The sequence below is a fragment of the Cynocephalus volans genome, chromosome 1 (assembly GCF_027409185.1).
Source record: "Cynocephalus volans isolate mCynVol1 chromosome 1, mCynVol1.pri, whole genome shotgun sequence".
Lineage (NCBI taxonomy): Eukaryota > Metazoa > Chordata > Mammalia > Dermoptera > Cynocephalidae > Cynocephalus > Cynocephalus volans.
Genome location: NC_084460.1, coordinates 218,203,168 through 218,227,097, shown reverse-complemented (window position 1 = coordinate 218,227,097; position 23,930 = coordinate 218,203,168). Strand labels below are relative to the sequence as shown.

General features: G+C 33.2%; 1 long non-coding RNA gene across 1 annotated transcript in view; it reads right to left on the bottom strand.

Moving 5' to 3' along the window:
- LOC134390050 (uncharacterized) overlaps positions 1-23,930 on the bottom strand; it is a 189,696-nt gene that overhangs the window by 5,100 nt on the left and 160,666 nt on the right. The window contains exon 2 of the long non-coding RNA XR_010024848.1: positions 21,336-21,429. This is a non-coding gene — a long non-coding RNA (uncharacterized LOC134390050). The remainder of the gene's footprint in view (positions 1-21,335; positions 21,430-23,930) is intronic.

Here is a 23,930-nt window from a genome sequence, read left to right as displayed (position 1 = left end):
GCTATTATAATATCACCTCTTAATACTCCTTCACAATGAGTAGGTGAGAAAATGGAGCCTCAGAGGTCTGAGCAAATCGACCACTTTGACTAGTGGTAGAACCAGGGCTACAGCATGGTTTCCATGTCTCCTAGTTTTATTTCTATTGTACCACACCACATCATCACAACCAAAGATAAGTTGTTTCACAACAGACAGTGTTAAAATTTCTTTTTATTTACTTCCATGAACTATGTGTAAAGTGGGACAGAGAAGCAACATTATTGGGGTCACATAGAAGCTACTGGTAACAAATTGAACATCTTTTGTCATCAGGCATAAACTCAGATCAGTAAGAACTTTACTGATGTTATGATAGATGTGTTACTAAAGAAATTTAAGAATGCATTGTTAAAGCAGATTTTCACAACCAGTACATTTAACCATCTAAAGCAAGAGTTGGCAAACTTCAGTCCACAGAAAAATCCAGTCTGCCTCCGGTTTTTGTATGGCCCATGAGTGAAGAATGGTTTTTCTATTTTCACATAGTTGAAAAAATGTCAAAAGAAGAAAAATATTTCATGACACCTAAAAATTACATGAAATTCAAATTTTAGTGTCTACAAATAAAGCTGGAATACAGCCATGCTTATTTATGTATTGCCTATAGCTGTATTTACACTACAACAGCAGCGTTGAGTAGCTCTATGTACATTATCTGGCCCTCAAAGCCTAAAATATTTACCATCTGGCCCTTTACAGAAAAAGTTTGTTGGCCTCTGATGAAGGTCAGAGAATTAATGTTAAAGGCACTAATAACATCTATTTAAACTTATAATTTAAAAAGTTGGTAACTACGTGGTTTTTTAAGTATTTCTTCTATTTAAAATGGAGAACACCCAAGACATATGAGTGAAAATGCTACTAGGGACCTGAGAAGCAGGCACATATCTTAGCCACTCAGCTGATCACTTCGATGACCTTCTAGACACCATGATATTTTTTATTGTTGTATAGGTTTAAATTATTTAACCTTTAGTCCTGCATTTTAAAATTTACTACAACATAGGTTGCTGGTTAAAGATAGCACACACACAAAAAAACTACTAGTGACAAAAAAAGCATGAAAATTCTATGAAGTCTGTAAATTTGCCTCAACATGACCATCACATCTATAAGTTGGCATTTATTTAATTAAAAGGAACCTCTAAAAGTCTCAAATACTTTAAAAGTCAGTACTAAAGAGAATATAGTGATGTTTGTATCCAAGATTTCCTTATTTAGCAATTAAAAACAGTTGCTTTAGAAAGTGTAAAATGTAAAAAACCCTAAAATATCACATCATAAAAGCAGCTTTGCACATACTTTTGATGTTGTAACTTAGATTTACTTTTCAGTATCCACTGAAATACTCATTTGGTCTCAAAGTCAAATACTGTTTAAAATATTATCTTCCTTTTATATTTACTGTTGGCAAGTCATCTCCCCACCCCCTAACCCCCATAATTTAAAGTAAATTAAATAGCAGGTCACTTACTAAAAGTGAAAAAAGTTTTAAATGTCTTTATTATGTATAATAAATATTACTGTATATTGAAAATAAACTTTATGATATACTTTTTAACAATATAGTTCCTGGAATTTCTGTTTTTGTGACTGGCTGGTACAGGGATCTGAACCCTTGACTTTGGTGTTACAACACCATGCTCTAACCAGCTAAGCTAACTGGACAGACCTATTTCCTGAAATGTTTGTAACTCAAAAACAATGACATCCTTTTTGAAAAACTTAAGATTTACCTGTTAAATATTTTGAGACACATATGAATGGCCAACAGACATATGAAAAAATGCTCAACATCACTCAGCATGTGGGAAATGCAATCAAAACCATTTTAAGATATCATCTCACTCCAGTTTTGGATGGCTAATATCCAAGACTGAGAATGATAAATGCTGGTGAGGTTGCGGAGAAAAAGGAACCCTCATACATTATTGGTGGGACTGAAAAATGGTGCAGCCTTTATGGAAAATGGTATGGAGGCTCCTCAAACAATTACAGATACATCTACCATATGACCCAGCGATTCCAGAGGAACGGAAATCATCATGTTGAAGGGATACGTGTACTCCCATGTTTACCGTAGCACTATTTACAATAGCCAAGAGTTAGAACCAGCCTAAATGTCCATCATCAGATGAATGGATAAGGAAAATGTAGTATATCTACATGATGGAATACTACTCTGCTATAAAAAAGAATGAAATACCACCATTTGCAACAACATGGATCAACTTAGAGAAAATTATATTAAGTGAAATAAGTCAAGCATAGAAAGAGAAATACCACATGTTCTCACTTATTTGTAGGAGCTAAAAATAAATAAATAAATATACAAACAAATAAACGTGTGTGTGGTGGGGAGAAAACACAACAATCACAACAATTCCTTGAACTTGTTAAGACAAGTTAACAGACATGATGTTGATGGAGGGGGGGAGTAGTGCGTGTGGGGGAAGAGGAACAGGTAAAAGGACATGAAAATCAACTACATTGTATACTGATAAAATAAAAAAATATTTTGAGACACACTATACTAAAGAAGAGGAAAGAAATGAAGTGATAACCATTCACATCTGTCTTTCATTCATTATTCCTTCAGCGAACAGATGAATTATAGGTGGCTAAAATACAATGAAAGAAAGGGACATCAAAGTCCACCAAAATCTACGTTCACTCATTTGGGTCCCAGACAGATGATGTTCTAGTAGGCCTGAGGGGAAGATATTACTCACTAGAATTCATAAATTGGCTTGATGATTCAGGAATAAAGATCTGCTGAATGATTGCTTCCATGGACAGATCACGGCTCGTCAGCAATGGATAATGAGAGAAAGTTACTTCAGCAGTAAGTCTACACTGAGAAAGTCTACACTCAATTTAAAACTGCATAATCTTCTCTTGCATATACATATGAAAAAGGGAGCTATCTAAAGACAGAATTTTTTTATACCTTAAATAATAAAACAGATACAAATAAAAGTTTAGTAGAATCAAGAAACAATACATATGTAGCAAGAAACAATAGAAGTTCTTTAATGTTCATAGAAAATAAATTGTAACAGGATAAAATTCCTACCATATTACCAATGCTTATTTAGTCACCTAAGTTATTTTTTATAATTTGTGGTTTTCCAGGCTGAGTAATATAAGCAAAACAAATAGGTAAACTTTGATTTATAAATATAATATCACAATATGATTTCCAGAATCCAGGATATGACCATGAACTAAATTTAAGGAGCTCCCAATATTTCCTAATATGTGGTAAACTGCAATAACAATTTTTTAAAAATTAAATTTTTGTTGTTTTGGCCTTTTAAGATCATAATATGTTTAAAATTATAAGAAAGTTTAATAATGTAAAAATAAAGTATAAAATAAAACTGGATCTAGGTAGTTTAGCAAACTGTGAGCTTGCCCATCATTTTATAAAACCTATTACCTCTTGAATAGTTGGTGTAAAACAATGTGGTATGTTTGAGGTATTAGAAAAAAATAATTCAGCAGTCTTTCATAAAAGGTACACCTTTAACATTGGAGGTAGAAAAGGTAGGGTACATATATATGGAGATAAAATAGCATTAGTAACTGATTTGTATGAAAATCAGCCTGTAAGCCTCATGTAGAATGTAGAAATTTGGCTAATGCTTGCAACTCGAAATAAGTACTTTTATGGCCTTGCATTTCTTTTTTAAATGAAAATGAAATTAAGATCTATTACATAACATACTGTGATCAAATAGTATTTGTTATGCTTCTTAAATAATGTCCACACCACAATTTTAGTTGGAACTGAAAAGCAGTCAAGAACAAATTCCCTCTTTTAATAGTTTTTAAATTTATATTAAGTGTCTTACTTTGTTGTAGCAGCCTGAATAGATTATCTTAGACCAAGCAATTTATAAATAATAGAAATTTATTGCTCACAATTCTGGAGGGTGGGAAGCCCAAGATCAAGATACTGGCAGATTCAGTGTCCGGTGAGGGCCTGTTCCTCACATATGGCACCTTGTATGTGTCCTCCAATGGTAGAAAGGGTGAACAATCTCCCTTGGGCCTCTTTTATAAGGGCACTAATTCCAGTATAAGGGCACTGTCCTTATGATCTAATCACGTCCTAAAGGTCCACTTCTTAGTCCTATTGTACTGGGGATTAGATTTCAACATATGAACTTTGGGTGGACACAAACATTCAGATCCATAGCACTAAGTAACACATGAAACTAAAAATCTCAAACAATGATATATAAGATAAAATGGTTATATGTAGTAAATTCAGCTATATGGACTACTCCTGTGTTGACTTAACCAGTTTTAGAATAATTAAAAAACTATGTATTCATGGTAAAATCAAATGAAGAAGTTGCAATATATCATTACAATGCCGATGAGAAGACAGAAGTAAAAATAAAGATTAAAAATAACTTTTGGATTTGAAAAGATTTTGTATTAAATATAAAGACATTTAATAAATCTCATGGAGAAACATAACTGGAGACAAAAGTTAATTTGCTTCAAATAAATTCCTTTTATTATAATTTACAGAACAGAGGCACTTGGTGACACAAGTTCTATTAACTTTATAATTCATGGAAATATTTACTTTGTTATTAAAAGCTGAGTTTTACAGTTTTTAAGAAAAATAATTAAAGAGAAGAGAAAAGTTGAGAAATAAAGAATCCATATAAATAACCAACAGGTAAAAAAAGGAATCTATAAAAATAATTGTAATAGTAAAGTGATATTTACAGGCAACACTGAAAAAAAAGAATAACATAACTAAAAATGTAAAACAAGAATTAGGTATGTAGCAAGATCACAAAAATGTTTCCATTTGCACATTTCACCTAAAAGAAATGAGTAGTTGTAGAACTTTAAAGCCTATTAAAGTAAGTACATAGGGGAAGCGAAAACAAAGGACCATGCCCTTATTTCATGTCTTCTTGATTGCATGAACTACATAAAATCAAATGATTAATTAACTAATTAATGTTAATAATAATTATGCCAAAGAATGTCAGCAGTCAGCAGAAGCTGGAAGAGGTGAGGAACACATTACCCCTTAGAGCTTTTAGAGAAAGAATGGCCCTGTCAACATCTTGATTTTGGCCTAGTGATACTGATTTCAGACTTCTGGCCCCTGGAACTACAAGAGGATAAATGTCTTTTGCATTAAGCAAGCAAGTTTGTAGTAATTTGTTACAAAAGCCAAATGAAACTAATACACAAACAATATACATTAGGACATTATGGCTTGATTGAAAGCTATTTTGGAATACATGAAAATTATCTATATGGATATATTAATCTTGTGCCACATGTCTTTGTGATTTCTTTTATTATTTGTGGTAGTTGATTTTACTTTGGGTGGCAGGTTCAGGTATATAATAATATCTTGTGCACCCATAGGTTTAACTTCTTTTTTTTTTTTTTTTTTTAATTTCTAATCTCTCTCTTGGCTAGTTTCCTTCAGTACAATGTTAAATGATAGTCACGTCAGTGGACATCTTGGTGTGTTCCTGACTTTTGTGCAAATGCTTTGTTTCCCCATTCCTCTACCAACCCCACCCGACTGATCTGTTATTAACTGATAGAAGAATGAATAAATTGTTCAAGTTTGATGGTGTTTCTATTTCCAATTGTACCTGCATTGTTTTTGCTTTACAAGTGTTGATGCCATGCTATTTGATTTGTAAATATTCATAATTGCTACATCTCCATTGTGAAGTGTACTCCTTGAATTAAAAAATGACTGTGTTCACCTCATTTAATGTTCATGTGGACTAAATTTCTCTGGTCTAGTATAAATATTTGCTTGCCTTTATATGATTTTTAAGCTTTCTTTGTTTTTGGCATTTCTAAAACACTTTAGTTAAGTTGTGTCTTTTGCATATATCAGAAAATAGAATATTGCTGTGTGATTTAGTCAGACATGTACTTTTCAAAAAACCAACATGAGGTAAATCCATTTACATTAATTTCTTTCTTCTCTTAGTACAATGTTAAATGATAATTGTGACACTGGGCATCTAGCAAATAGAATGGGTCTTCATTATGTTATTATTTTAACTTGTTTTCTACATATTTTTAAAAGAAAATATTTTATCATTAGTTCTGTTACCTTGTTTTTCTCCATGTGTAGTTTCTCTGTATCTTTGTTCCAGTACTTACAACTGTATGCAACTTTGTATTTACAGATTAACTTACGTAAGTTAGATCTTTGTCCTTTATTCCTGTATTCAAGATCTCTTAGTTCACTTCTATAAACAATTATAATATTAACATATTCCTATTACTCTGTCCTCTTTCTTTCCTTCATCATATTTCAGATAATATTGTCTTTCTTTGAACTGTTAAATTATGCTTATCTTTTTTATTATATGTGAGCTTTAATTGACATCCTTTGACTTCCAAGTTTTAAAGATGAGAAAGTTAAAACTTTAACTATAAAAACTGGAGGGAAAAGGATAAAACAGGTAGAAGTGGTGCATCCTTTCTATTTTTAGGAAATATATTGTTTACATTTTGTTCTTTAGCTCTAATTCACATATTTTAATCCTTATTTTACAGTTAAATCCTTTCAATGCTCACTGCCAGTCCTTCTGTGGTTATTTCTCTGGTTACCAGGGTACTTTAAAAAGTTTGTAGGAAAATGGAATTAAAGGATAATTTGGATCTTTCCATGAATTTTTTCCATGAAGTACCCTCATATCTCTATCTGATTGACAGTACTTCATTTTTTAGGAATTTTTTCAAGAAGGGCACACTTGAACAATATTCCCTGAGTTCAAAACTGTCTGTAATCTTTACACTTGGAGACGGTTTGGCTTAAACACTTTTCTTTCTATACGATTCTGTAGTTGTTCATCCATGGCCAACTGGCACTAAATGTTGATATGGATAAATCAGATACAAGGCTGATTTTTTTTCCCCCTATTATCAGTGATTTGACCATTCTTTCTTCATACTTAAAGTCCAGTAACTTTATAAGGACATGTCTCAATATTGACAATTCTAGGTCAATTTTTCCTGGCCTATGATGTGCCCTTTCAATATTCAATATCCAAACTGCCTTCTATTTTATAAAAGTGTTACTAAATTTTATCTTTAAATATTTATTCTTTCCTATTATTTTGGTTGTCTTTAGTGTCTCTATCTCAATCTATCTATCTAAACACATACACACAATTCTTATTCTTTCATTTATTCTATTCATCCTTCTCATTTTAATCCTTTATATTCCTTAAGGTACTTTCCATAATGTCTAGTCGCTCCTGTGCTCCTTTCAGTTGCACCTTTGAATTCTTTCTTAAGTTTTGCAAGCTCATAATTCATCTTCTCCTGTTGTTTTACAATGTCTTTTCCTCAGTTCTTGCTTTCTGGATTGTGGCTTTTTCTAACAGAGGTGATTGCTTCATTAGTTTCTTCTCTTCTCCCCACCCCCCATCTCTTCCCTCCCTCCTTTCCTTCCTTCATGGAGAAAACCAAACACTATATTCGCAGTAAAATTAGGATTCAGGTTTAATCCTCACACTCTAAAATAGACAAGAGTGGATCTCAGCTGCAAACCGGCAGGAGCCACATGAGAGTAAGTGAAGAAAAGCAGTTTTTAAGAAATTTATCAATGGTAAAGGACTCTGCCATGCAGATCCCGGAAAACGATGGCACCAATATATGCCCTGAAGGTGTATAACATACCCTAAGGCTATAGGCCTTGCTTATAATCAGAGGTATGAGAACAGAGGTGAGCTGAGTTGTAGGCAGAATTCCACTAGAATCACATTTAGAGAAGGAAAAAACATTGGGCTACATAAAGAATCCACAGACAAGCCACTTTTATAGGAAGTATTCTGTGTCTGTGCCAGCAGATCTTCTCTTTGTAAAGACTAGCCAAACTGGAACAACTGTGGACCTTCCCTTCCCTTGACCCTCCCCTCTTGAAAATAGCTAGCCAGGTAAAATTATTACATTCAGTCATAAGTAATAAAAAAAGAAACAAGCACAGCAACGATAATAAAGATACTCTAAGAAAAGAGGATGAAAAAAAATAGCAAAACCTGCAGACAACAATCAATCACCAGAAAAATGTTACAGTGCAAGGAAGAAGTTGAAAAATTGAGTGTCTTCATATGTTTATTAGCCATCTGCATTTTTTCTTTGATAAACTGGCTGTTCAGGTCTTTTATATAAATGGGTGGATTACATAATACATTAGAAAGTTTAAGTATTATGGGCCAACCCCGTGGCTCACTCGGGAGAGTGTAGCACTGGAAGCGCAGCGGTGCTCCCGCCGCGGGTTCAGATTCTATATAGGGATGGCCGGTGCACTCATTGGCTGAGTGCGGTGCGGGCAACACCAAGCCAAGGGTTGCAATCCCCTTACTGGTCACAAAAAAAAAAAAAAAAAAAAAAAAAAGAAAGAAAGAAAGTTTAAGTACTATAAGAAAAAAAAAGGCAAGGTAAAGGGGGAGGGAAAGGTTGCAATTTAAAATAGAATGGTCAGAGCAGGCCTTATTGAGGAGGTGACATTTGAGCCAATGTTTAAAGAAGGTGCAGGAACAATAAATGCAGTCAAAAGAATGCATTTTGGGCTCAGAAGCCAATTCTAAAAGAGGATATCCAAAGAATCCTTTAAATTTTAAGGGAATTTTGGCATCATAAGATAAACTTACAGTTCTCCTAAGATGATTATTTAGGATGATATATTTATGATTATTTAAGATGATATATTTAACATTCATTTAGATGGAATAATATAGTAGTTTAAAAATCAAATCACTTTACCTCTTAGTCATAGTTTGTATACTGCATATGATATCTTTTTCTCATAGAGGATACTCATAGAAAATACGTTGTAGAGAACTGTGATAATAAAGAAATATATAAAACCTCCATCGATAACAAATCTTTTCCCTTTCAACACATTAGTCCATTTATTTTATTTGTTGAAAGGCCACAATTAAAGGTATGAATTAATATTTAAATGCTGAAATATACTAATATTAAAATTACCATCAAAAGCCTGCCACATCATTTGCCTTTGTGATACTTTTTCTGCATCAACTTGGATAGGCTATAGTAGAGTAGTCCCCCCTTATCCATGGTTTCACTTTCTGTGGTTAACCATGGTCCCAAAAATATTAAATGGAAAATTCCAGAAATAAACAATTCATAAGTTTTAAATTGCATGCCACCCTGAATAGCATGGTAAAACCTCACATCCTCCTGCTCTGTCCCACCTGGGAAGTGAATCATCCCTTTGTCCAGTGTATCCACACTGTATATGCTACCCGCTCATTAGTCACTTAGCAGCTGTCTGTATTATTACATTGACAAATCACAAGAAAAACGGTGAGTGCAGTATAAGATATCTAAGGGAAAAAGTGAGAGACCATATTCACATAACTTTTGTTACTATATTGTTGTAACTGTTCTATTTTATTACTAGTTGTTGTTAATCTCTTACTGTACCTAATTTATAAATTAAACTTTACCATAGGTATGTATGTATAGTAAAAAACAGTATTTATAGGGCTCAGTGCTATAAATGCAGTTTCAGGCATCCACTGGGAGTCCTGAGATGTATTCCCTGTAGATAAGGGGGGACTACCATACCCAGTTATTCAGTTAACATTAACTAGGTGTTGCTGTGAAGGTATTTTATAGTTGGGGTTAACATCTACAATCAGTTGACTGGAAGTAGAGAAGATTATCTTCCACAGTCTGGGTGAGCTTTATCTAACCAGTTGAAAGGCCTTAAGAACAAAGCTGATATTTCCTTAAAGAGATTCTGCTTCAAGACTGCAGCATCAGCTCCTACCCAAGAGTTTTCATCCTGCCATTCTGCCCTACAAATTTCATACTTGCCAGCTCCACAGTTGGTTAAGCTAAGTCCTTGAAATCAATCTCTGTATCTACGTATATATACACACACATACACCTATAATCACAAGCACAGTATATATGTATATATACATACATACATATACACACACATATATATATCCCCTACTGATTTTGTTTCTCCGGGGAGTTCTGACAGATAGAGTCCTTCTCTCAGACTACATTAGAAGCTACGTGGGGAAAGGCATCATGTCTTATTGCGATCCCTGCATTTAATGCATACCATGGTGTTTTCTTGAAAGAATAAATACTTATACAATCATAGAAGAACACTTTAATTTTATAGGTGGCTGGGAGGTATTTATATCTAATATACATATTAAAAACTTATTACAAAAACATATAAAATCATGACAGCTTATCTATATGAGAAAACCTAGACTTACTGTTCTTTGAGTGTTTAAAATAATATCATAATAGATAAAACCAAGCCAAATGCCTTATGTGCATTATTTCATTTATTCCTTGCAAAAACCTAAGAATAGATAATCCTTGTACCTCCATTTTACAGAGGAAACTGAAAAATGGGGACACTGAGAAACAAAGCTAGGTATTCAGTGGTGGAGATGTTTTAAGACCATGAGAATGTAGGCAGTTATGGTAATAAACATGGTGGATACAATACATACACACTAACAAAGGCAATAAAAAAGATTCAATCTTGGTAGAAATTGAAGAAATTCAAATCAAAACAACTCTGTAGTTTCACTTCATATTTTAGGGAAAAAAAAACCTGTTAATAGCTGTCAAGGCTTTGGAGAAACAGAGACAGTCTGTATTGATTATGGCAATGTAAAATATTTTAATTTTTTTTAGTGTAGCCAGTCATTAAAAATTTCAGATGCTATAGCACAATAATTCTATTCCCAAAAATAGAGCCTAAGGAAATAATCAAAAGAAAGAAACAATACTAAAACATGTAACAGCAAAATGTTACAAACACCTAAATGTCCAAGCAGAGAAGAATGACATTTTCTAGAAGAGCATGTGGGATCAGAAATATATCTGTGGCTAGTTTTGGCAGATATAAATTTGCCATACATTTTTTTCAAGTAATATCTATTAATTTGCCAATTTTGGTAAATGTTGATGAAGGAATAAATGTTATATAATGTATATTATATATTACATATATATTTCTTTAATTTATACACACACACATGGACACACACCCCACCTGGCTTATAGAAAAGCTCCCTTTGTCTGACACAATAAAATAGTCCCAAACACTGTAAATGAATTAGGCAATTTTCACTCAAATTTATATGAAATAACAATAGTAATCATGGCTGTCTCTAGTCTACAAATTTCCCATTGACCACTTAGGTTACCATACTGTCTACATCCTTGTATTTCATAAAAGACACCAATTTTTTGAGATACTAAGTCTTAGTGGTTTTAGCAAACGGAAAAATAATGTTAATTTGACATATAAAAAATCTACACAAATGCAGATGTACTTACTTTGGTAAATAAAATTCTGGGTAATAAAGCTTATCTAAGGGATTGATTCTTTTAACAGCAATGTCTTCTGGAATCTTCTTTCTTATGAAAGAGACTCAGAATATTTCTCTCATGCAGTTACAGACATTAAATAAAGGAAAAGAAAGTATGTTTTAATGGTGGCACAAAAATATTTTTAAATAGCTACTTCTAATTACCCTAACAAGACATAACAGGTTAAGGCAATATAAATGAAACCAAATTGGAAAGATCTAATGTCTATGGAAATTTAAAATTTAATGAGAAATCAAAGTATTACAAAAATCACCTCCTAAACATCCTTTGTCAAGAAACTCCTAGAGGACTTACTCTACAAAAAAGAGAGAGAAAAATAAAAAAAAAGAAAGTTTAAGAAACAGGAGTTCCAGCACAGGAGAGAGAAAAAAGAAGAGAGATCCCAGGATACCTGTGCAGCCAGAGATAGCAGCTAGGCAAGATTGCAATAACTTGACACTACAACTTGAGGGCTGTCATCACCAAGATCCCCAACCTGCTATTTTAATGGCTCCCCTATTCGCTTTTTCCTTATCAGTATAGCAAGAGGTTTATTAATTTTATCGATATTTTCAAAGAACAACTTTATGGTTTCATTTATTTTCCCACTTGTTAGGTCTATTTCCTATTTCACTGATTTCTGCTTTTATATTATTTCCTTGTTTGTACTTTGGGTTTAATTTCCTTTTCTTTTTTTCTTCACAAAATTATAAATTTCTCTTTATGCAATGCTTTAGCTACATTCTACAGATTTTCATATGTTGTGCTTTCAATATTACTCAGTTCAAAATATTTTCTAATTTCCTTTCTGATTTCTTCTCATAGGTTCAGAAATGTGATATTTACTTTCCAAAAATTTTTTTTTGGGGGGGTCCTACTTTTTTGTTATTGGTTTTGTAATTTAATTCTGTTTTGTTCAGAGAACATACACTGCATAATTTCCATCTTCTAAAATTTGTTGACACTTGCTTTATGGCCCAGCTATCCATGTGCAGTGGGAAAAATGTGTATTCTGTTGTCATTGGGTATATGTACTATAAATATTAATTAGGTCAGGTTAGTTTTTAGTGCTGTTCAAGGTTTCTGTTACTTACTGGTTTCTGTCTACTTGTTCTATTGAGAGAGGAAGGATGAAATACCTAACTACAATTGTGGATTTGTCTATTTCTCCTTTCAACTCTATCAGTTTATGCTTCATACATTTTTAAGACTGATCTTAAAAATATAAAACTTATACGTTTAGGACAGTATGTCCTCTTCATGAACCGTCATATCATTATAAAATTTCTTCTTTATCTCTGGCAAAATATTTGTTCATACATCTACTTTTTCTAATATTAATTCTGCCATTGTGACTTTCTGATGTTTTGTTTGCATGGTATATTTTCCCCATCCTTTGACTTTTAACCTATCTTTGTTTTTATGTTTAAAATGCCCTTCTATCCAGTATAGCAGAGATTAACAAATTACAAAAAAAAAGGGGGCCCCAGTTGCTTTTTTTGCAAATACAGTTTTATTTCAACACAGGCATAAGAACTTGTTTACACTTTGTCTATGGCTGTTTTTTAGCTCCAAGAATACACTTGAGTAGTTGTGACAAGAACCTCATGGCCCTTAAACCTAAAATATTTACTATCTGTCCCTTTAAAAAAAAGTTTGCCAACCCTTGGAATATAGAGTTGTGTATTGGGTTTTTATCAGTCTGACAAAATAAGCCTTTTCACCCGAGTGTTTAGACAATTCACATTTGATGTAATTATCATATAGTTTGTTCTAAGTCTACCATCTTGCTATTAATTTTTTAGTTGTCCCATCTGTTCTTTCATCCTCTATTTCTGACTTCTTTTGAATTAACTAAATTTTTTAGTGTTCTATTTTATCTCCTCTATTGAATCATCAAGCTACACCTCTTTGTTTTATATCTTTAGTGGTTACTCTAGGGTTTAAATATACATCTTTAATTTATCACAGACTATCTTTTAAATAATAGCATACCACTTCCTGAATAATATAAAAACCTTAAGACACTACACTACCATTTATTCCTATAGTTCTTTGAACTCTTGCCATACAATTTTTTTTCTTTTTTTAAGTGAGAGAACAATCTTGTCATAAATTTTACTTCTATATGTTACACATACAATATTTGTTCTTATATTTTGTTGTTTTTTTAAAAAAAATTTAAATAGTTATCTTTCAAAAATTTAAAAGATGAGAAAACAATAGTCTTTTATGTTTACCCATACATTTTACCATTTCTGGGGCTCTTCTTTCTTTTTTGTAGATCATGTTTCTATCTAGTATCACTTTTCTTCTGCCTTCAGACTTCATTTAACATTTCTTGTAACACAGGTCTGCTAGCAATAAATTCTCTAAGCTGGGCTTTTTTTGGTCTGAAAATGTCATTATTTTAGATGTTTTTCTGGATACACAATTTTAAGTTTACAGTTTTCTTCTTTCAGTTCTGATCTCAATTCACTGTCTTCTTCTGGTTTGCACTGTTTCTGATGAGAAGTCAGCTCATTTTTATCTTTTGTGTTTTGTATGTAATGTGCCTCTTTTTTACTTTTATGATTTTTCTCTTTATTACTGCTTTCAGAAATGATGTGTTTTGGTGTGTATTATTTTGGTTTTTTGGTATGGTTTGGTGTTAGTTGAACTTGGATTTGTCAGTTTCTATTTTTCATCAAGTATGGAAAAATTTTGGATATTATTCCTTCAAATGTTTTTTTTTTTTTTTTTTTTTTTGCTCTCACTCCTCCTGAAACTCCAATTATACGTTTGTTAGACCACATGGTACCAGGACACTGAGGTGCTGTTCATTTTTTTTCCCCCCAGTTTTCTTACTCTGCTTCAGTTTGTATGCCTTTTTCAAGTCCACTAATCTTTTCATTTACAATATCTAATGCATTGATAACCCCATCCAGTGGATATTTCATTTCAGATGTGGAAATTTCTAGAACTAAAAAAATTATTTTCCATGGCTTTCTTCATTATTTTAATGTTTTTCTTTAAAATAGTTGTTTCAAAGAATAGCTGTCATTTCTTGGTCTGTTTCTATTGAGTGTAGTTTCTCTTGCTTTTGGGTCATATTTCCCTCTCCTCAACTCTAGTAGGAACTATAGAGAGAAAAAGCTAAGAAATAAGAAAACCTGAAAATTCCTAGGGAAGAAGGGTGGTAGAGAGGACTATTTTCAACTGGTAAGTGTGCTAGGCTGGCGACTTGGACCTTAGAACCTGGGGCTCTAGGACAGAAGGCAACCCTTCAAGGTTCTGAGAGGACAAATAGGAAATGAACTATTGGGGTTGTGCTTGTGAATTTTCCCCAATTTGAGACAAAAACTGGCTGTACCCATATCTGCAGGGACTCAGGCTACTATACAAATGCTCTCAGGAGTAAACAGACTGCTTATAAAGAGCTGAGAAAAACAGTGGAGGCTAACTAACATAAATGGGATGTAATTTCTCTGCCTTTCCCTACCAATTAGAATCAGCAGCTTTGGATGCTGCTTGGGTGGAACGTGCAAAGCAGATGGTAAAACACAGACTGGAGGTACTGTTTTGTTGGATTTGATAAATTAACTGTGATTTCTCAGGTGGCCTGAATCTTTTCTACCTACCTTTCATCCTCTGTGCTCATTGATAATGACATAGACTAGGTGCTGGCCTCTCCTCATATATGATGCCAGAGTGGCTAATATCCACAGGAAAAACTAATCTTAAAGGTCAAAATATCAAGAAATTTAAGGAGCACCACTATTTTCAAAGAAAAATAACATACTGGCCTAAAAATTCTAAGAGAAGCAGAAATGTTAGATCTTATGGCTCAAGAATTTAAAATTAGCCTAATAAACATACTAAAAGAGGTAAGGGAAGATTTTAGTAACATGAAATAAGAACAAGAGAACAAAGAAGCAAGCAGAAATATTAGGTATAAAAATATAACACTTAAAGCTTATAGACTGGAAAAACTAATTTATTAGTGAATATGAAGACCAGTTTGAGAAAATCTTCAGACTAGGGAAAGAATAAGGAAATAGAAAATATAAAAGAAATGCTGAGGGAATGACTGGCTATAACATCTGAATAACAGGAGACTCAAAAATCAAAACATAAGGAAGATGTATTCATTTCTGTTGCTTAAAACAAAATACCTGGAACTGGGTAATTTATAAGAAAACAAAATATATTGCTTACAGTTTCAAAGGCTGGGAAGTCCAAAGTTCAGGGAACACATTTGGTGAGGGTCTTCTTTGGTGGTGGCTTTACAGCACTGCAGGGGTCTCACAAGGCAGAAAATGGCAGAGAGAGAGACACTCTTCGCTGCTCTCTTTTAAAACCCTCAGAACCATGCCCCTGACCACCATTATTAATCCATTTACTACAGCATGGTCCTACAATCTAACCACCTTCTCAAGGCCCCATCTTTCAATTACAATAATAGGATTTCCCACCCTCAACAGTTATAGTGGGAATTAAGCTTCTAATATATCAACTTTGGGGGACATAATTCAATCAATCCATGTATTTGAAGAAATGATGGAGATAAACAGGACAAAAAGACCATGGATTTTCAAAGTATTAAAGGAAATATCTTAAAACCACTTTTACATATAGCTACACAGTCATTAAAATATGAGGATATGATAACATATATTTCCAAGCATATGAAGTCTTAGAAAACAGTTTTTGATGAAATTTTCAAATATAAAAAAACAAATACGGAAGATGCTTAAAAGACATAAGAATTAATGCTTATAAAATATCTTGGCAAAATCTGTTGTCTTTTAAAATAACTAATGACAAAGAAACACAAAATATGAGCACAATAGTTTAGAATTTAAAGATAACAGCAATGATAGGGTAGGAGCAGGTGAAAAAGACAAAAGGATGTCATACTGTACAAGAATCTTTTAAGGGGAGAGATACAAATATCAAGTTTTCAGTTTTTCTTAGTAAGAAAGGACTGAAAAGAAATTTAGAAACCATAATCAAACTGTGGGAAAAACTGAAATATTTAAGATCACAGAAACACATAAATGTATAAAATGTTATAACTATAATATATTTATTGAATATTTCATATTTTTTTGTTGGTGTGTCCATGAATTTCCTGCTTATAACCTCTTTTCCTTTTTCTTTTTTTGTAAGTGGAAATATCTTTATTTTTCTTCTGATAATACATGGTTACTATAAGGTTCTAACTCTGGAGATAAGTGAAAAACTCCTAAAGTTACTGCAATTTGGAATGCAAATGAACTTCGAAAAATTTGTGGAAAAATAGAATGAAAACAAAATATGAATCTTTCCATGAACTTTTTGAAGACCCCTCGTATACTGCAGAGGACATTAGACCAGATAATTGCTAACTTTCCCCCCAACACTTACCTTCCCTGAACAGGATGCCTTACTCTTTTATCAAAATATTTACCTTTTTACATACCTTGACACATATAATAAGTATGTCAATAGTTTTAGACATAGGCACTGAGATTATCTAGGTGTTTCTTGACTCAAAGAAAACTGGGCCAGGGCCACACCTTCAGGTGAGGAGAACATTAGCTGCCATCAACACCCATAAACAGAGGAGTGGAAGAAGCTGAGAAGAAGATCTGAATAGACTCATAAGCATTAAAGATGTAAGCAGTCAAAGACATCTCACCAAAATTGTCTGAACCAGATAGTTTTATATATGGGTTTTAACATACATTAAAGAAACAGTAAATTCCTGTCTTCTAAAGTTACTCCAGAAAATAGAAAAAGAGCAAAAGTTGCCAATCTCATTTTATAAGGCTACTATAATCTTTACTGTAAAACCAGACAAGAAAAATGAAGAAAATTATAGCACATTTTACTCAAGAATGTAGATTCCAAAATCTGTAATAAAATATTTGCTAACCAAACACAATAGTTGATAGAGTTTGGATGTGTTGTCCAGACCAAAACTCATGTGGAAATCTGATCCCCAATGTAGCAGTGATGGAAGCTGTTTAAGTCATGGGAGTGGATCCCTCATGAATGGATTAATGCTCTCCCTGGGGAGTGGGGGTCCTGAGTGAGATCTCACTCTATTAGCTCCTGCGAGAGCTGGTTGTTTAAAGGACCCGCCACCTCCTCTCTCTCTCTCTTGCTTCCTCTGGCCATGTGATCTGCTTGTACCTGCTGGTTGCCTGCCACTTTCTGCCATGAGTAGAAGCAGCCTGAGGCCCATGCTAGATGCAGCTGTCCCAGAATCATAAGCCAAATAAACCTCTGTTCTTTATAAATTACCCAGTCTTAGGTATTCTGTTATAGCAACACAAAACGGACTAATACAATAGTGCATTAAAAATAATACATCAGGATCAAGTAATACACCATGATGTAAACTAGGAATGCATGGATGGTTTAACATTAGAAATTCTATGCATATATTTCACAACATTAATATACCACAGAATAAATATCATATGATTATTTTAATATATGCATTATAAAAAAGCATTTGATAACATTCACTAGCTATTTATGAAAAGACTGATTAACAAACTAGCAACAGAAGAACTTTTCTTAATTTGGTAAAAGTTAAAAATCTTCAGTAAGTATTACATGTACTTAGGAAACTGTAGATGCATCTCCTTTCAGACTGGGCATAAAATGAGGATGCCCCACTGTCACTACTACTACTCTTTAACACAGTTCCAGAGGAACTAGCCAAAAGTATAGGAAAGTTGAAAGAAATTTAGGTGTAAGGACAGAAAGGGTAGAAATAAAACTGTCATTATTTGCAAATGATATGATCATATATCTAGAAGAATGAAAAATCTATTAAAAATAAGAGGGTTTAGCAATATTGTTTGAACCAAAATCTGTTTTGAAAAATATCAGTACTGATCTGTATAATATTCAATTTCACTGAATATTTAAAATCTGGATGTCTACTTAAAGAACATCATGCATAAAATTAAAAACTTGAAAGAATAGCAGAAATTTTGTAATATCTAAAACTGACAGATTAACATCTAGCATATACAACAAATTCCAAAGAAACATTCATCAAGGGACAGAAACCCAAATGAAAAAATAAATAAAGAATATGAACAAGCAATTTCAGAAGAGGGAAGCCAAAAGGCCAATAAGTATATGAAGAAATACTCAAACTCATTTGTGATAAAAGAAATCCAAATTAAAACAATGAGCTATAAAATCACATACATTAGAGTGAAAACATAAGAAAGTTACATAACGTTGAGGGTTGGCAGGGATGAGGAGGTAAACTGCTGATGGGAGTATGGCCCAAAGTATTAATCTAGAGGAGCATCTGACAGGATTTGGTCAAATTAAGTATAAACATATATCCTACTACCCAGCAATTCTGCTTCTGGATATTTATTCCAAACAAATACTGGAAACGTTCCCTGATAGGACAAGTATGAAGATGTTCATCACCGTGTTGTTTGTGGTGACCAGAGAATTGAAATCAATCTGGGTGGCAATCGCTGGGGAAAATGGAAAATGGACAGTTAAAATATGGTGGCTATAAACCATAAAATACCATGCAGCAGTTAGAAGCAATGTAAACACGGCAACATAAATAAACATTAAAACATAAGGAAACATAAAGTTAAGTGAAACAAAATAGTAAGAAACAGAAAATACATAGCACAATACCACTTATGCATATTTAAATTTCATGTACATAAATAAGGGAGGGTAGAGAGATAGGTAAAACAACTCAGCTGTGAGATAACTGTTGAAGCTGAGAGATGGGCATGTGACAGTTGATAAAATTATTCCCCCTTATTTGGGGGCCAGACACACCCCACAGCCATGCACACCACCAGCGCCAAGGAGCAGCCAAAAATATCACTTCCATGTGGGTGGCCCACCACAGCCACCACAATAACCATGGCTGCTGTGAAAGCAGCTAGATGCCACAACCACCATGCAGATGGTCTGCCAGCCACTGCAGTGCATTGACACAAGGAGAGTGACCAGCAGAGATAAAGAAAAGAGGATGTCTTTCTCCACAAAGCCCATTTCAGAGTGACAGAAGAAGCATCTGGTCTATGATAATACCGGGGGACCTGATCACACCTCTCAGCATTGGACAGATCGTCTAGGCAACAAATCAACAGAGTAACCATTATTTTTTCGAAAGGAGAGAAGAAATCTAGGGTAATTAGAGGAGTGAGGGGGGAGGGAGAGGGGGATGGGGAGACTTTGGATAAGGGGCATAAAGAATAATTATGATTTGTAACAATATATGTGCTAGTAAAATTGATTTGATCAACATATCTCAATGTTGAACCCCAAATATATGTATAATCAATTTTGATTCAATAAATAAATTAAAATTTAAAAAATAAAGTAAAAAAAAATTCCCCTTTTCCTTTTTATTTATTTGAAATTTCTATATAAAATTTTTTTTAAATACATCTATATAAAATAATATTCATATTAGAAAATTACAAACAGAACAGTGCAATAGAATATTATTTTAGAATATCATATTAAAATGGTTTCTATCGGTCAAGCTCAGGAGTGGAAAATATATAAACAAACAAAATAAGAAGTGCTTTGCACAGACTGATCATGAACTGAGTGCCATGAACTGAGGAGTGTGATTAACTTTCTCTCTGTGCAAAAGGTCCATTAAAAAAAGAATAGAGATTATTATTATTATTATTTACCAGAAGGATCTGATTTAGACTGTGGAGTTGAAGGAACTATAAAAATTACCTAATCATTACAATTCAGAAAAGAATTGAATAGCTGTTCCAAGTAACCAACTCACCATATTATAAACTACAGAAATGAGTTAGAAATAAGTAACATCACTTCCCTTTTCAAAGAAAAGTCATTTCTGACAATAATACTTGTCACAGAAAACTAGTAAAATCACTAAGCTGATAACCACAAATTAAGGGAAAAAAATTGACTCTAAGTCCTTGAACTCTAAAAGAAAGAAAAATAAAACAAAGGAAAAATACTCCTATACCAGAGGCTGTAAACTGTTTTACTTGGCTCACACAGTGGCAAAAGTAAATTTTTTTCAGAGGCAAAATTTTATGCTGATATTAAAAAATTAGGATTTTTCAAATATGTATTTGTTTCTTCATCATAAAATTTAATTTTATGGCCTCTCATTCCCACTAAACTCAGATCCTAGGGCTGAATAGGACTGCCCCATTTACAGGTGACATACTGTCCAGGATTCCATTGTCCACATCTAGCAAGCAACATTATTTAAACTACCTTTTTTGAGGTTCATACCATTGTATCTCACTCGAAATTTTAACAAAATGTAGTCAGAAATTTATTGTCACCTTAAGCATGTAAACAGTATGGGAGGCATGAACAGAACATGTAGTGAAAGGGTATGCTAGATCAAGAGAAACCTTTGAAGAGTCACGAAATAATGAAAAGAGGTTTGGTATTCAGAAGTAATACTATGAGGATATGAAATTATAACAAGATTTTTTTAGTGTGGGTAAAGAACAAACTCTTAACATGGCTAAAGGAACTGATTAATGAATACATTAAAAAGAAAACAATGCAATAAATGATAGTAGTTCTTGTTTATTTTTTCAAGTTAAATCCTGCTGACTGAGTTGTGCTCACAGTTTAATAATAAAAGCTACTTCATTTACTCTTCATTCTTAGTTGGTTTGCATTCCACCATAAAAATATAACATTTTTTAATCAACTGCCTGGTATAAGTGAAATCTGATACTTCCTGCCATGTGGTATTGGGGCATAAAAATTTGTGTGGGAATAGGAATGAATGTGGTTGTGAAGTCACAAAGACCGGTCCAGTGATAAAAAGTAATCAAATTAAGTAAGTCAAATTACAATCTGGCAACACAAACTATTTAAAAGAAATTATTTATGAGGCTATAGTTATTACTTACCTTGAGTGTTTAACTTCTAAAGGTCTTGTCTGTAAACCATATTGCCTTCAATATGTACTACCCACATGCAGAAACTGACATCTTCAATGTACATCTAAAAAAGAAGCATAAGAAAAGATCCTGATTTGAGGTTATAGATATTCCTAAATTATTTTTCATAAAATACCTTGTTCAAACTTATTACAAAAATATTTTCTTGATTACATTTGCGTTGCCTATAAGAGCCAAAATCATACAAATCAGTAGTTCAAAATTTTTTTCTCATGAAAAAGTCAAAATTCTATTCTGCTTATCACTTAAACTTCTCAATCAGTACTTTACACCAACCTAGTAAAACTTAGCAGTAAAGGGCTTTTAAGTGAAATTGTCAGGATGGCCAGCTAGCTCAGTTGGTTAGAGAACGGTGCTGATAACACCAAGGTTGCAGGGTTCGATCCCCGTACCGGCCAGCCGCTCCCCTGCCCGCCCCCCCCCCCCGCCCCCAAAAAGTCCAAAGAGAAATTGCCTCTAATAGACAAACGGGATTATCCACAGAAAATATTCTTTGCCTAAAGAACTTGATTCTGATTTCATGGACAATGCAGTTAGGGAAACAGGATTTGGAAGCTACAGTGCCATACCTTTAGTATGCAGTTTTGAGTACTGCGAATTTTTAATCCAAACATAAATGATTTTTAGATTAGCAACATCATTGTTCCTTTTGGTTATTAGCATAGATCCCTGTTTCTCAGTTGCAGCTGTACATTAAAAACACTTGAGATACTTCTAAAAAACATATAAGACCAACTGTTTTTTAGATATTCTGATTTAATTGGTATGAGGTGGGTCCAGGTATTTTCAAAAAGCATTAAGGAAGGATACCTTTTCTTCCGGTTAAGAAACAATTTCACTGCAACTATTTGGCTTAGATTCCACATATTCATAAGACATTAACTACCAAATAATACATAAACATACCTCAACAATCATGTAATATTTTAGATTACATGGATCCAAAAATGATGCAATTGTTGGTTGCAGTGAATCTCAAACTAAAATGCACTTAAGGCCCAAAGGTAGTACTTTAAAATGTAGAATTCCAGGTGCAATCCCCAGAGATTCTAATTCAGAAGAAATAGGGTAAGGCCACAGATTATTTTTTACAGGCATTTTAGGTGGTTATAATGCAGTTCTACAGTCTGTGTAATCAGTGCTCTAAGCATTTATGAACACTATTACTAGACTCTCATTATTAGCATATATAAAAATACTTGAGTTTTACTCTGATTATATTTCTAATCTGAAAAGATAAGCCCCAAACCCACTGGTTTAGGAAAGAACTTCGAACACTGACTAAATAGGACTTCAGCAATAAATCAATGTAGATAAATGAAAATAATGTTTATGGATTATATATTTTGTAAGCTTTGCTATCTGCCTAAATAACTGTGTAGGCAGATAATAAAATACTTGTGGCAAAAAAGAGAAAACTAGGTTATATTCCATAATAAAAATTTTACTTAAAACCTCATTATAACTAGAAACAAGCCCTCACTGCCTCAGAATTTAAATTTTTTGTCCTTAATTTAGTGGGGGAGTAGAGTGGAGGAGGGCAGGGAAGCACTTCTAGTATCATTTTCTCTGTTTAAATACAAAGTCAACATTTTTATAAAGAAAAGTCTTAATTCATTTCCCTCAAGAATACGCACACACTCACATAACTACTAAAAATAACATGAAATAGGCTGTTAACATTTTAGTTTTGAAAATTCTTATAAATAGGTCCAAAAATACTTAACAATGAAAATAATATATTCATACACACATACCCTTTAAGCTTCTTTCTGAAAAAGAAAATTCTGACAGAGGTAAGTATCTGAATCTTTGCTATATATAATAAGAATGGTGACCTCAATAACTACTAAACCTGAAAATAAAATTATACTTCAACTCTTCCTTTAAAAGCAAGGGAGATGTTTTAGCAATTTATACGACAAATGTTGGGGATACTTTACGTTTGGAAGAATTACTCATATGTGCCACTAAAGATCTCAGATTTTCGGTAAGTTAAAATCAGTCTACTACTTATGATTAAAGTTGATTTCTTCCCTACATATCTTTTTATTTATTTATTTTTTGACCGGTAAGGGGATCGCAACCCTCGGCACGGTGTGGTCTGCACCACGCTCAGCCAGTGAGCGCACCAGCCATCCCTATATAGGATCCGAACCCACAGCCTCGGTGCTACCAGTGCCGCACTCTCCCGAGTGAGCCATAGGGCCGGCCCCCTACATATCCTCATAAGAACCATAACTGTAAATCAAACACAATACTCTATATCACAAAAGAATTCAATCTAACATATTATGCTTTAACGATTGAAAATGTTTCTAGATAAGAGACATCAAGTATCCCCAACATTTGTCATATAAATTGCTAAAATATCTTCCTTGCTTTTAAATACAATAATAGCTAACAATTACTGAGTTCTATATTCTAAATAGTATAATTAATTTAACCCTCACAACAATCCTATGAAGTTATATTATCATCTATATTTTACAGATAAGGAAACTGAGGAACAAACAGATAAGTAACTTGCCCAAGGCTCCATAG